This window comes from Pseudochaenichthys georgianus, unplaced genomic scaffold (genome assembly GCF_902827115.2).
Source record: "Pseudochaenichthys georgianus unplaced genomic scaffold, fPseGeo1.2 scaffold_534_arrow_ctg1, whole genome shotgun sequence".
Taxonomy (NCBI): Eukaryota; Metazoa; Chordata; class Actinopteri; order Perciformes; family Channichthyidae; genus Pseudochaenichthys; species Pseudochaenichthys georgianus.
Genome location: NW_027263095.1, coordinates 106,924 through 114,078, shown reverse-complemented (window position 1 = coordinate 114,078; position 7,155 = coordinate 106,924). Strand labels below are relative to the sequence as shown.

Sequence of the window (7,155 nt, the reverse complement as noted above, 5' to 3'; positions counted from 1 at the left end):
AAACTTCCATCCTACATCTGCTCCCTGATCTCACGGAGAATTGTAAGTGGCTACTGCCTGAGATCGAATGCTGTGGTTTTATTAAATGTGCCAACTGCTAGGACTGTCTTAGGGAAGACAGCTTTTAGATGCGCAGCTCCTCTGTCTTGGAATAGTCTGCAAATTAAATGGAAACTGAACAATCTGGTGCCACTAAATGTTTTTAAAGCTCGGTTGGATGCTAGTCAATCGGAAGCTATTGGTACCTGTTTATGTGGATAATTATGTAAATGATGCTGTATGATGTCCTTTTGTTGTTCTGTTTATGCTTTTATGTTTCATGTGGAACTACTTGAACAGGTCTCCCTTGGAAAAGAGATCAATGATCTCAATGGGATTTATCTGTATAAATAAAGGTTTGAAATGAAATGAAACAGGCACTGTGTAAATTATATATATAGAATAATTATGATGATGAATGCATTTTTTTTTAAATGGGTTAAAAGCAGAGACCACATTTCACTGTGTGCTTTTTAAATGTATTTGTGACAAATAAAGAGGTTTTTATCCTCCAATTAAAAATATACAATACTTTGTGCAATATACCCTCCTACTGCTACTTTTACTAACATGGCGAACATGTCTGTCATATTGTTTTTGACCTATTGTGTTATTAATGACGTGTGCATACTTAGCCATTCTTTTATTTGTCTCTTGACCTTACCTGCACGATCTGCTGTTCATGAACATTTCCACGATGCGGGACGCATAAAGGACTTCTGGTTCTGATGCTGATGAGATCTTTATGAAGGCTGTTATGAGGCACTCCGAACGTTCCCTATTGCATCGGTAGAGTGTTTGCCATCAGCATCGTGAGGATGTGACCGGTACATTATATGTTAAGCTTTTAAGTGAAAGGCAGTCTGTGTGTGTAAGAAGCCTCACAATGTGCAGAGGAAGGATGCACAGTAAGGGACTCTGAAGTGGAGACTTCTGAGGAGGAGAGGTGGATTGTAAAACTCAGACATGTGGTACACACTACAGGAGAATAGGGTAACCAATAAACTAACAGATATCACCATGAACCCCCCCCCCCCCCCCTCATTACGGACATTAACACAGTTATCTTTTACATTACACGCTTTCTGACATGTCATGTTTGAATATGTTCATGAAGAGTTATGTAATGCTAACTTTTGAGGAGTTTGTTTCCCTAAAGTGATGAAAAGTGTGTGTGTGTGTGTGTGTGTGTGTGTGTGTGTGTGTGTGTGTGTGTGTGTGTGTGTGTGTGTGTGTGTGTGTGTGTGTGTGTGTGTGTGTGTGTGTGTGTGTGTGTGTGTGTGTGTGTGTGTGTGTGTGTGTGTGTGTGTGTGTGTGTGTGTGTGTTGTGTGTGTGTGTGTGTTGTGTGTGTGTGTGTGTGTGTGTGTGTGTGTGTGTGTGTGTGTGTGTGTGTGTGTGTGTGTGTGTGTGTGTGTGTGTGTGTGTGTGTGTGTCAGACAAAGACAGTAAAACGTAATCCTTAATCTGGATTTTGGATGTTTGAGTGGATTACAGAAAACATCATTAAGTCCCACTTCATTATTATTGATGTTATTTATTATAACGTGTTACATCATATTATTTTGTATTTCTCTGTATATTATATAACCATGTATTAAATGATCTTATAAAGTTGTCGTTAATGTGTTTGCTAACAGGCCAAAGTTTCTCTCCTCAGAGGACGAAGGAGAAAACTTTTCTGTTGACCGCCTCGGACCAAGTACTGAGATAATCACCTCAGCTACTCAGCAGCTCAGGTGAGTGTGTGTTGTGTTCGTGACGACAGAGCCCCCCCCCCCGAGACTCACTGGGACCACTGGGTCATAATTAGCTCTTTGTACACTGGCTGTAGTCGGAGAGGGGGGGGAGGGGCTCTAATGACCCTCATTACATCAGCTTCTGTGGACACGGCTGTGATCTGAACACATTGCATCATATTACTGAGAGGCCAACACACACACACACACACACACACACACACACACACACACACACACACACACTAATAGACACACATACACACTTTCCAGTCTTACCTAGAGACGCAACTAAAACTAGACTTTTTTGTATTTGCCAAACGTTTCTGTGTAAGACAGACAATATTTAGCTGATTCATGATTTTGGGGGGGGCCCTAAAGACCCTCATTACATCAGCTTCTGTGGACACTGCTGTCCCAACCCAGGTGACATTAGTGTGATTTGATCCCACACAACAACAATTTAAGGTGTTCAGAGATTTCTTTCACGTTCAGTCCGTATATGATTGGGTTGAAGACGGAGCGATAGGAAACTATTTGCAAAGTCAATATCAAACGTGTCATTTTGGGAATATTTAACCCTAGACGAATTATAACAACATCTAAATCAAATAAACAGGGACAGCTGATTAAAACCAACAGGTGGGGTCAACAGGTCTGTGCAGCTTTTCTCCTGTATTCTCCACCATGTTGATATGATAGTATAAGTCTCCTGGTGTATGTAAACAGTATGAAGATAAGAGGCAGAAGGGACAGATTTACCAACATGAACACTCCACATACAGAGAGAGCGCTCGAGCTCACACGCTGAAGATCGTAAATCGAATTGTTACAAAAATCCCCCTAATAGTAAAAATGCAGAGTTTGCTATTAGAATAAAGAATACACCCCACTGCAGTCTCACAAGTCGGCAGAAGCCAAGACAAAACCAGACAGACATCGACAGTTCTTTTCCTCACGATGGTTGATAATGCAGAGGTTTCCACAGAGACACGTATCTGTCGCAGGCCCTGGCTGCCAGCAGGGAAGACTCTGAAAAGGTCAAAGTCATATTCATCACATTTTGAAACAGACGGGCTCGAGAAGATATGATCTGTTTCTCTGATAACAAGTCAATCAGAAGCCTGGGGTAAATATTGGTGCTATAAAGAACAGAGTCAATCAACAAAGCTGCAATGAACATGTACGTGTGGTACGTACATGTACGTCTAACAAGTGACATGTGATGTGATGTACATAGGCTCATGGAGGCTTTTGTGAATAACAGGGTTCATACACTTCTCCATGACTTCTTAATGACCTTTACCTGATTTTCCAGGACCAAAAAAAATTAGCACGAAAAATGTTGTATTTGAACATGGAACAGGAAAATAAGGTCTGCATATGAAACATGTAGTGCCTATCTAAAACAAATCAAATAGTAGGCTTACTAGCTTCTACTCGCTAAAGCAACTGCCGTCAGGAAGGCAAAGTCATCAGGTATGAAAAAGGTGACAAGGACCCGACCCCTGACCCCACGGAATATCGGTTTAGGAATAACAGAGGAGTTTAGCAGTCAGAGCAACTAAAGCAGCAGGTAATAATAACAGAAACGCCAGAGAGTCACATCTAATAGAAATATACAAAAGCTTTTATTTTAATTGTGCAGCAGTCAGTTTATCATTCTGGCAGCACTGTTGAGTAAATGTATTTTCATGCCTCTGTGCAAGGCTTAGTCTTTCTATCTGTATAGCCAGTTGTGTAAAGTAACTAAGTTCATAAACTCAAGTACTATACTTGGGTACAATTTTGAGATACTTGTACTTTAAGTATTTCAATGTTTTGCTACTTTGTTCTTCTTCTCCTCTACAGTTCAGAGGTACATGGTGTACTTTTACTCCACTAGATGTATTTAATACCTTTAGTTATGTGGATGAATGATGTGAAATATAATCAAGTGTTGAATCAGACTTCAGTTCCACCTGGAGTAAATCCACCAGCTACCCTGCAGTCTACAAAGCCATTCAGACTAGCTGCACCTTCACCAGCTTTGAGAACATTTTCATGATCAATCATTATAAAACATATCATATATATTATTCTGAAATGGACCAATCTGCACAATCACTACTTTTACTGTCTTTCACTATATTTTGATGAGAATACTTTTCTACTTTCACTTGAGGAACATTTTGAATGCTTTTACTGTAACATAGTATTCCTACACTCTGGTACTTCTACTTTTACTCAAGAACAAGATATGAGCACTTATACTTTTACTCAAGTACAAAATCTGAACACTTCTACTTTTACTCAAGTACAAGATCTGAGTACTTCTAATTTTACTCAAGAACAAGATCTGAGTACTTCTACTTTTACTCAAGTACAAGATCTGAGTACTTCTACTTTTACTCAAGTACAAGACCTGAGTACTTCTACTTTGACTCAAGTACAACATCTGAGTACTTCTACTTTTACTCAAGAACAAGATCTGAGTACTTCTACTTTTACTCAAGTACAAGATCTGAGTACATCTACTTTTACTCAAGAACAAGATCTGAGTACTTCTACTTTTATTAAGTACAAGATCTGAGTACTTCTACTAAAGTACAATATCTGAGTACTTCTACTTCTACTCAAGTACAAGATCTGAGTACTTCTACTTTTACTCAATTACAAGATCTGAGTACGTCTACTTTTACTCAAGTACAAGACCTGAGTACTTCTACTTTGACTCAAGTACAACATCTGAGTACTTCTACTTTTACTCAAGAACAAGATCTGAGTACTTCTACTTTTACTCAAGTACAAAATCTGAGCACTTCTACTTTTACTCAAGTACAAGATCTGAGTACATCTACTTTTACTCAAGAACAAGATCTGAGTACTTCTACTAAAGTACAATATCTGAGTACTTCTACTTTTACTCAAGTACAAGATCTGAGTACTTCTACTTTTACTCAAGTACAAGATCTGAGTACTTCTACTTTTACTCTAGTACAAGACCTGAGTACTTCTACTTTGACTCAAGTACAACATCTGAGTACTTCTACTTTTACTCAAGAACAAGATCTGAGTACTTCTACTTTTACTCAAGTACAAAATCTGAGCACTTCTACTTTTACTCAAGTACAAGATCTGAGTACATCTACTTTTACTCAAGAACAAGATCTGAGTACTTCTACTTTTATTAAGTACAAGATCTGAGTACTTCTACTAAAGTACAATATCTGAGTACTTCTACTTTTACTCAAGTACAAGATCTGAGTACTTCTACTTTTACTCAAGTACAAGATCTGAGTACTTCTACTAAAGTACAATATCTGAGTACTTCTACTTTTACTCAAGTACAAGATCTGAGTACTTCTACTTTTACTCAAGTACAAGATCTGAGTACTTCTACTTTTACTCAAGTACAAGACCTGAGTACTTCTACTTTGACTCAAGTACAACATCTGAGTACTTCTACTTTTACTCAAGAACAAGATCTGAGTACTTCTACTTTTACTCAAGTACAAAATCTGAGCACTTCTACTTTTACTCAAGTACAAGATCTGAGTACATCTACTTTTACTCAAGAACAAGATCTGAGTACTTCTACTAAAGTACAATATCTGAGTACTTCTACTTTTACTCAAGTACAAGATCTGAGTACTTCTACTTTTACTCAAGTACAAGATCTGAGTACTTCTACTTTTACTCTAGTACAAGACCTGAGTACTTCTACTTTGACTCAAGTACAACATCTGAGTACTTCTACTTTTACTCAAGAACAAGATCTGAGTACTTCTACTTTTACTCAAGTACAAAATCTGAGCACTTCTACTTTTACTCAAGTACAAGATCTGAGTACATCTACTTTTACTCAAGAACAAGATCTGAGTACTTCTACTTTTATTAAGTACAAGATCTGAGTACTTCTACTAAAGTACAATATCTGAGTACTTCTACTTTTACTCAAGTACAAGGTCTGAGTACTTCTACTTTTACTCAAGTACAAGATCTGAGTACTTCTACTTTTACTCAAGTACACGACCTGAGTACTTCTACTTTCACTCAAGTACAACATCTGAGTACTTCTACTTTTACTCAAGTACAATATCTGAGTACTTCTACTTTTACTCAAGGACAAGATCTGAGTACTTCTACTTTTACTCAAGGACAATATCTGAGTACTTCTACTAAAGTACAAGATCTGAGTACTTTTAGTTTTACTCTAGTAAATATCTATTCCTTTACCACCTCTGTTTATAGCCTATGAAAAAAACTATTAGAAAACGAAGGCTAAAGCTAACGTTAGCAGATAGTGACAATTTATGCTAGTTAGCTAGCTCAACGATTCCTTAAATAATATTGCGACATAAAAACGTTTCAGTTCACATCACGCTCTGCGGCTCTGCTCTGAACACCTGAACGGCCCGTTCTAACAGCTGTTCACCAGCGGTGCAGTCTGTGCCACAGTGACTCCGCACAGTTAACGAACGCGCCGTAGATACTGTAGCTGACCTTCATCCCGGAGCAGCAGAGTTCAGCCGACAGGCAGGAAGACTCGAGCACACAGCTCGCACTTCATATATTAAAAAATAACACCATGCGCGTCATGATGGCACATAACAGCACGCGACCGCAGATTATTTCGGAGATTAGATCAAATGTAAATTATATTTGACGCAACTTTAGTTACATTTCCATGACTTTTCAAAAACTTTGGGAAAAATATTGTTTTCCATAACTTTTCCAGGGCCTGGAATTTGCATTTTGAATTTCCATGACTTTTCCAGGTTTTCAATGACCGTACGAACCCTGGAATAACAATGATGCACACAATAGTGGAATTACTGCAGATGATCAGAACATAAACTGTGAACATGATCACAAAATACATCCATCCATCAATCCATCTTCTCCCGCTTATCCATGGTCGGGTCTCGGGGTAGCAGTTCCAGCAGAGAGCCCCAAACTTCCTTTTCCCTGGCGACATCAACCAGCTCTGACTGGGGGGTCCCAAGGCGCTCCCAGGCCAGCGAAGAGATATAATCCCTCCACCTGGTCCTAGGTCTACCCCTTGGTCTCTTCCCAGCTGGACGTGCCTGGAACACCTCCCTAGAGAGGCGCCCAGGTGGCATCCTAACTAGGTGCCCGAACCACCTCAACTGGCTCCTTTCGACGCGAAGGAGGAGCGGCTCAACTCCGAGTCCCTCCCTGATGACCGAACTTCTCACCTTATCCCTAAGGGAGACGCCAGCCCCCCTGCGGAGAAAACCCATCTCGGCCGCTTGTATCCGCGATCTCGTTCTTTCGGTAATGACCCATCCTTCATGACCATAGGTGAGGGTAGGAACGAAAATGGCCCGGTAGACAGAGAGCTTTGCCTTCTGGCTCAGCTCCCTTTTCGTCACA

At 39.6% G+C, this 7,155-nt stretch overlaps 1 pseudogene; it reads right to left on the bottom strand.

Annotated features, from left to right (window-relative positions):
* Nucleotides 1–2,208: 2,208 nt before the first annotated feature.
* Nucleotides 2,209–6,640, bottom strand: LOC117443090 (olfactory receptor 13C2-like; annotated as a pseudogene).
* Between the last annotated feature and the right edge of the window lie 515 nt (nucleotides 6,641–7,155).